The sequence below is a fragment of the Rhineura floridana genome, chromosome 5 (assembly GCF_030035675.1).
Source record: "Rhineura floridana isolate rRhiFlo1 chromosome 5, rRhiFlo1.hap2, whole genome shotgun sequence".
Taxonomy (NCBI): Eukaryota; Metazoa; Chordata; class Lepidosauria; order Squamata; family Rhineuridae; genus Rhineura; species Rhineura floridana.
Window position 1 is genome coordinate 119,038,939 of NC_084484.1, and position 8,640 is coordinate 119,047,578.

Genomic DNA, 8,640 nt, shown 5'->3' on the forward strand with positions numbered 1-8,640 from the left:
CTGACCAACTAAAGGCCAATGAATTTTTTTTTTACAAATTGCACAGGTATGATATGTTTATAATGGGACATTCCAGTTAATAACTGGGATGTTGTGCTTTGAATTTTCCTGCATTGAGCCAGGTGTTGGAGTCGATGGTCTGTTATAGGCCCCTTCCAGCTCTACTATGTGAATCAGCTGAGATTCTCAATATTTTTCATGGCCATGTAATACATTGAATTAATCTAGCATGGACATTATGAAGGCATATAAAACGGTGCCTGTTCTGATCCATCCACAACAGATATCAAGAAGGCAAGCCAAGCAGATGACTGCAGCATCATATGAAGCTCAAAGTGGCACTCTGAGCTCAAGCCTAGGGCTATGACAGCAGCAAGGTCATTTGTTTTTGTCCAGGAAAGGTCACAACTAGTGCAACAACCAAAGTTGAATAAAGGCACCCCATGCCTCAAAATGTCACTTGTATATCCATCAACAAAGCTGCTTTGGGTTTTATGACTATTTTTTTAAAATGCATGCCATTCTCCACCCACAATAATTCAGTTGATCTTTACATTTTGGAGATAGATTGGGTATATATTTATTTTCCTATTTTTTACTTTACAAAAGAAAACAGGCCAAATTTGTATGAAGGTGGATGAGTAGCCGAATATTCTAGGGTATTCTTATTTAAATCTTAAATAAAAAGGAATAAACATTGAAAATAATCTTTTAGCAAAACAGGCAGTCAACACCCTGCTATGCTGCTTATCTGCATCAAATCAAGCCTACCCAAAATGTCAAAGTACTGATTGTGGAATTGTTTCCACTCTGAAAACAGTTTGCTGTAGATTAGAATGATTCAACCTAAATTGGTGTTATGTTTCATTTGAGTCTACAGAATGGTATCTGGAGAGCCCAGTCAGCATTAGCTGAGCTGCAGGATGTGTGTGAAAGTTCCATTGCAGGTTAACAGGATAGACAGTAGAAATTGAACTAGTGCACACTGGAGCCCATGCTTCATCATTCCAGCAATCATTTGCTAAATAGGACTAGTCAGTCTTGCTATCAATTAAAGGGGAAATTAATTTACAGTAGTTAAAAATGAAATCCCAAAGGATGCTTGATAGGGCTGGGGTTTTCATTAGTTACAAACCAAAGAGTCATTTGATGGGAATGCAGTGCATTACAGTTTTTTGCACATTGTTTAAGGTCTTTTCCCCATCAATTCCATTGGGGTTGTCAAGGAAAGACTTCATATCTATGGAAATGGGCCCAAGACACATCACACATTAATTGGCAAAGGCCCAGGGCTAGCAATAGTTTAAAATGAATGTTCAAGCTCAATCCAATGTGTCTTTTATTATACCTTCTCATTTTGAGCAATTGCTAAGAAGTCATTTTCATCTATGTTTTAATTCTTATAGGCAATCGTTCACTTTGTGTGGCCAAAAACTATTTATTTCTCAGTTCATTGTTCATAAAGCAGGCAAGGTACAACTTCAAATATCCATATTGTTCAGAGAGAAGCCTAGCCATAAAGATACACATGTTCATCTATAGGAATGTGTTAGGTTATGTTTGCACAGAGTATTTTTCTTTTTAAAAAAATTCAAACTACTCTTAAACTCAGAAAGTATTCAAGAAAATTTACCCTCCCCAAATTATTCCATGCAAATAGGTGGAGAATTTCAGATACAACTGAAAATTTCAATATTATATGATTGGTTAACATAATATCATACTGAAGGAAGCAATGGGCTTGTTCCTACTCCTTCAAGTCTTCCACTCTTAATGTATTGCTTTCTCCATCTGCCATTATGAACTAACAATATGTTTCCTTCAACATTAACTAAGACAAACATTTTCAGAAGAGAATTTTCTTTTTTCACTCTTCCAAACTGTTGGATAATTCTGTCTCCCCAAGAAAATGTTTAGCAGAATGCTCTGACTTTTATTGCCTGCAAATAGGGTGAAGAATTTTGGGAGGCTATTTTTGCTTAGTCAAGGAACTGACCAGGAATAGAGATGTTTTAGTCAGTAGCATTAAATCATTGGACAGACTTTAAAGAAACTTGTTATAATCCTTGAAGAGGGGTGGTGATGGCAGGGAGAGACTTATAGTGCACACTCTGATTCAGTACACATATCATATGCTGCTTTATTATAATCAATGACCAGCATAGAAAGCATTCAAAACCAGCATAAAACATATTGTCCAACTATATAAAATAGAATAAATAAGCTATAAAGATAAACATATTTGCACAGAAATATTAGACATTTTGTTAAAATCACAAGTTCCAAAGAGGAAGGGCATAAAATGGCTAAGATTAGTTCTTGACGGATTTTGCACGCTGAAGCACAGAATTTAGTTACACTGGGAAAAGTAGCTGCATTTTGATCGGAAAGACGTATGCTGCTTTCTTGATTCAGTTCTGTGAAAAGAACCTCCCTGTAGACACAAATGAATGTTTCATTGAATCCTTCCCTCTATTGAAATGAACATGGGCTCTGAACATTGAACGAACCCCTTCGCCCAGCCCACAAAGAGTCTCAATTTCTCAACAATGAAAGTCTTGTGGGCCGAGGAGGGGGGAGGTTGAGCATTTGTGATAGAATGGGATATCAGAAGCAGGCATCAAAAGTCCTGCAATGTTGCAAGTCATCTGCATGTTCAAATGAGATTTCATGAGATTTGGAGATTTGTGACAGGTGAAATTGGGCATATAAAATGCCTGCCCAGCCTTAATAGGGCTATTACAAATTTCTGTGAAAATTGTATGTTCTTGCAAAGAAGAACACTTATCTACAAAATAACATTTGAAATGAAAGGCTAAGCTGATCTCTACTTATGGCTGAAGGACAAGAAGTAGTAGCTGTGTACCTGAGAGCAGGGATTTTGGAGAATTCCCAAAATAGAAAAGGAAGTGGAAATTGCTGCAGTTTGTGAGTTCGCAGAAATCAGTCAAGTGAATACAACTGGCATTCATTCACATTGTTGTTGGAAAAACAACAATTAATATGCAATTAATGACAGGGCTTTTTTAAACATTGTTTTGGTGTTTCCTTTATACTGAAATGAATATAAGTTACATAAATAGTTATGTATGTTATACAACTTACATTTAATAGCTTACAGCATGACAAAGTAGTATCTGGTGCAAACTAAACTGCAACGGAATAGAAACAGAACTGGTTATGATGAAAACAAGTCAGAATGGAAACTGCTAAATTCTTACATCATTATCTGAGAGCAATATATCCTAAAGATCTAGGATCATTTCACAGGCTGCTCATAAAGATGTGGCATCTGTGATCTAACTGCGTCTACTTTTGATGACTGAGGTTAGCCAAAAGGAACTGATAGCAGCTTCAAAGGGTAAACCCACCACAAAATTCGATCTTCCTAATGGAAGAGGCATTTCAGAATCCAACTAACAGACTCTGTATGAGTAAGCCATTTGGGATCTGAACCCCATTATAACCTACACTGATTCCATTAGGTTTGTTCAGTTATTATGGTCATGTTCCTTAATGTTTGTAACTCATTGCTCATGCTGGTCTGTTCCTTGTCTAAGCAACTGAAAGAAACTGCTAGATGATGGAAATGATGAATATGGGAAAGGGATTTCAATTTTCCCTTTCAGAGCATTTGGAATCACAGCATAAGCCTTGGATTTAATTCAAAATATTTCTTTTTCTGTTCAGTAACTGAATAAGTAAAATTCTAAAGTTAGCTCTGCAGCTATGTAGTTTAATAATCATTATGAAAAACTTGGGTCAAGGTGGACTAAAATAGAGACATTGGTAGTTTCAATTCTCTTGCTTTTTAATTTTATTTTAAGAAATCGGAAACCAACCTTGGTGGCAAGCATTGGGAAACTTGCACAGGTCTGATAAGAAAAGACATCTCATAAATATTCATTAAAAATTACCTTTTCTAGATCATGAATTTTTCAAACAGGCAATGATTTGACCTCTGCAGGGAAGAAAATCCAGACTGTAAAGTCCAGCTTTTTGATACATGCAAAAATTCCCCAATTATTGCTATTCTAGTTAAGCATCTAGCATAGTGTGTGAAAGCTCTGGTCACTTCAGTTCTGTGATATAAAATATTTAAGCATTCATTTTAATCCAAGTTGTAATTTTACATTTTCAAGGAACTGCCTATTGTAATTTGTTTGGAACTGAACTGCAATTGAGAACAATGGTTTGCATTTTAAATAGTTCAGTAAACTACCACGTTTGATCTTCTACATTTTTAGAATTCTGCAATGTCTAGAACATACAATTTTCATGATGCATTCATTTTAGCAGTAAGGGTCTGGATCCTGAAAGATATGGGCTTGTTTTTATCCCAGGTGAGGGCTGGGGTGTAAGTAGCATCTGATAGTTTTCTTTGTTTAACTGTCTCCTAGTTTGATGCTTCCTGCTATCTGCTATGTATCTTTGTTTACTAGTGGTAGGCCAGGGCCAGGGAAGTAAGTGTCTTGGCCAGGAACAGGGAAGGGTTCGGAATGATGGTATCCCTGTGATGGTAGGTAGAGGAAGATATGATGGTGAAGAGGAGGGCTAGTTACATCAAATCCCATGCCCCATGCTTTGCCTACTGTGACTCAGAATTTGGAAACACTGGTAGCCGATCCCCTGGCCTTGTGGTGGTAGTGCTGATAAATCTCAGATCTGCCCCCCCCAAAAAAAACCCATGATTTGATAGTGGATAAGGGGGCAGACTTGCCATGTATAACTGAGATATGGGTGGGTGAGTTTGGTGACCCAGTGCTAGCTGTAGAGCTAGTCTGCTCTGCAAGGATGGGGGACCCATTTAGATGGTCTGCCCTTGGAGACTTATACAATCCAATGGATTCCTGAATGCTCTGGGGGATTTTACAGCTGGCATGACTGGTGCTCCTGTTGAGACTCTTGTCTCACTGTGGAATGGTGAGATGCATACAGTTATTGACACAATTGTTCCTGAATGCCCCCACCATCGCTGTGGAGCACATAGGTCACCATGGTATTCCAGTGATGAAACAGGAGGGTCAGCAGCTAGAGTGCAGGTGGCACAAATCTCTGTCTAAACCTGACTGAATATGGGTAAGGCTGCACTATTGTGCCAACCACGTGGCACTGGTGACTGCAGAGAAACATTACTTAACTGTCACCACTGCATCTGCACGTAGCTGACTGGCAGAGCTTTTCCGAGTGGTGAATGGGGTTTTGTCATCTGGCCAAGGAAGTGTTGCTCTGACACCCTTGGAGGCCTGCTGTAACAACTTTGCAAGGCGCTGTAGGGATTCAGATTCAGACAGGGCTGGGTGCCACAGTTAGAGCAAATCCAACAGATTGTCCAGAGCACTGTCTGTTCCACCTGTATTGGATCAGTTGCAGCCTGAGGATGTGGACAAGCTGCTTGAAGAAGTGTGGCCCACCACGTGTTCCCTTGACCCTTGTCCATCCTGGCTGTTGAGAACTAGACATAAGGGACTGACTGGCTGGGTCCAGGCAGTGATCAATGCTTTGCTGCTGCAGTGGGAGATACCATCTGCCTTGAAAGTGGTGGTGGTGCATCTCCTCCTTAAGAAGACCTCCCTGGACCCAGAAGTGTTACAACTATTACCCAGTGGCAACTATCCCCTTTTTGGGTAAAATGCTTGAGAAGGTGGTGGCGGTCCAGCTTCAAGCATGCTTGGAGGAAACTGATTACTTGGATCTGTTCCAGTTTGGTTTCAGACCTGGCCATGACACTGAAACTCCCTGGTTGATGACATGTGTTGGGAGAGAGATGGGGGGAATGCGACCTTGCTTGATCTCCTTGATCTTTCAGCATGATCCTGTTGACCATGGTATCTTTCAGGAACGTCTCAAGGAGGTGGGATTTGGGAGCACTGTGCTTCAGTGGTTCTGCTCATACCTCCAGAGCTGTTTCCAAAAAGTAGTTATGGAAGGCTGCTATTCAGCACCATGGGAATTATTCTGTGGTGTTCCACAGGGTTCCATCATGTCCCCCATGCTTTTTAATATCTATATGAGGCCACTGGGAGCTGTCATCAGGATATTTGGAGTGAGGTGCTATCAATATGCACATGACACCCAGCTCTACCAGTGCTTGGAGGCAGAGATGGACTTGATGTAGACTGGAGCTTCAGATGGCCTCAGTGGGTAGGAATGCCTTTTTCCAGCTCCGGCTGGTTTGCCAGCTTCAGCCCCTTTTGGACAGGGATGACTTGGCCACAGTGCTCCATGCTCTGGTATCTTCCAGACTGGATTACTGCAGTGTGCTCTACGTGAGGCTGCCCTTGAAGATGACCCAGAAATTTCAGCCAGTCCAAAATGCAGCAGCCAGATTATTGGCTGGGGTTCCTTTCAGAATTTATATAACCCGTTTCAAAACAACTGCACTTTAGTGTTTAAAGCCCTACACAACTTAGGTCCCAAATATCTGAAACACTGCCTCCTTCCCTACAGACCCTCTTGGGTGTTGAGATTGACAGAGGGGGCCCTTTTGGTAGACCCACCACCCTCAGAAGCTTGTGGTATGGTGGCCCAGCAGAGGGCATTCTCTGTGGCAGCCCTTAGGTTGTGGAACTCTCTTCCTACCAAGGTGTGTATGGCAACTTCACTGTATAACTTTTGGCAAATACTGAAGATGCACCTATTTACCCTGGCCTTCAACACCTGATATTTATTTTATTTATTTATTGCATTTATATACTGCCTCATAGCCGAAGCTCTCTGGATGGTTTACAACAATTAAAAACATTAAAAACAAGTATGAAAATTTAAAACCATACCAAATTAAAACCCATAAAAACTGATAGGCAATTTAAAAATGTGCTATTCAAATGCTGTTAAAAATGCCTGGGAGAAGATGAAAGTCTTGACCTGGCACCAAAAAGATAACAGGATTGGCACCAGGTGCACCTCATCAGGAATATCATTCCATAATTTGGGGCCACCACTGTGAAGGCCCTCTCCCTTGTTGCCAGCCTCCTAGCTTCTCTCGGAGTAGGCACCCGGAGGAGGATCTTTGAAGTTGAGCATAGTGTATGTGTGGGTTCATGTCGGGAGAGGTGTTCCATCAGTTATTGTGGTCCCAAGCTGTGTAAGGCTTTATAGGTTAAAACCAGCACCTTGAATTAGGCTCGGAAACATACAGGCAGACAATGCAGGCGGGCCACCCTATGTGTATTTGTGTATTTTTAGGGCTCACCCCATTTTTTTGTGATGTTGTTTAGGTTGTTTTTAACTGTTTTTAATTATGTGTTTAAATTCTTGTAACCCACTCTGATTGAAAGGCGTAGTAGTAGTAGCAGTAGTAGTAGTTCATGAAATAAGGTTAAACCAAAAGCTTTAAAAGTTAATTGCTACCAGATGTTAAGACAAATTGTATTTTAGTCATCATCAGGGTATATGTAAATATGGGACTGTCAGGTCTTTGTGTGATAGTACCACCACCTCTTTTGTTGCTGCCTATGGCAGCCATTTTGTGCTGGCCCCATGGCACTTTTATCAAGTTATGAGTACTGGCACCTCAGTTTTCACAACAACAAAATGCTGGGGGTCACCAGCCTCTTGGAGCCAGGAGGCACATTTGGAATTTTGAGAAAGTGTCATGGGTGCCAGTCATAAAATGGCTGCCATAGGTAACTGGCATAAGACAAAATGGCTGTTGTTGGGGCATAACACAAAATGGCAGCCACATCTAAAAGGGAGGAAAAAGAGACCACAATTTTTGCAGGCATACCCACCATCCATTGCCTCATAATGGGGAAAAAGGCACATATATCAGCCACTCCCTTGATTGCTCACAGAAATAAACTCTTTGCACCCCTCCTCTGTTCAGCACATATGGAAGGGTGGGTGTCCAGTCCTGGCTTCTACTGAAACATAGGCATGTTTAAGGGAGGCATGTAGGAGAAGCTGAGCAGTGCAGACAGGAACTGAGCAAGAAGGGCAAATACTCTCATTCATTTCTGATGTTTGATGGGATCTTTACAAAGAACTTTCACAGATGCCATAGGGGGTACTGGTGGGTACACTGGTACCCATGGGCACCTCATTGGCAACCCATGACGATGGCTTATTTGAATTGTAGTTGGGGTACGAGGACTAGAGCTAACAACTTGTAGATGATAATCCATGGACTTCCTTCACCTATCTTCATTCCTGTCACAGCCTACTCTGGGTGGTTTGTGCTCAGTGCACCATCTTGTATGGTAACTGTGTTTTAGACATTGTGCTGAATGTATGACATTCACAGGCAGCATTACAAGGCACAAGGATGTTGGGGTCAGAGCCAAAGTGCAGTTCCACTTTCTCTTTCTCACATTGGATATTCACCTCATAGGGCTCTTTTGAACAACCCCTATGTGTGGATTAAATTCCATATGTTATCATAATGCTCAAGTCACATAAAAGTCCATTCCTGAATTAATTTCATTAAGGGAAATTATCTGTAAACTATACCTAACTGGTAGACTATCCTTAACAGGAGGTGGTCTCAACTGGATGGATTTTTGGCTCAAGCAGGAATGGGGTGTCCTTATTCCAGCAAGAAAAGCAAGGCCAAGTAAACATTCAAGCTCGGGTTCTAGTATGGCAAAGCCAAGTCAAGCAGGTAGCACACTGTACATCTCCCTCTGAAGCTCAGGCTAT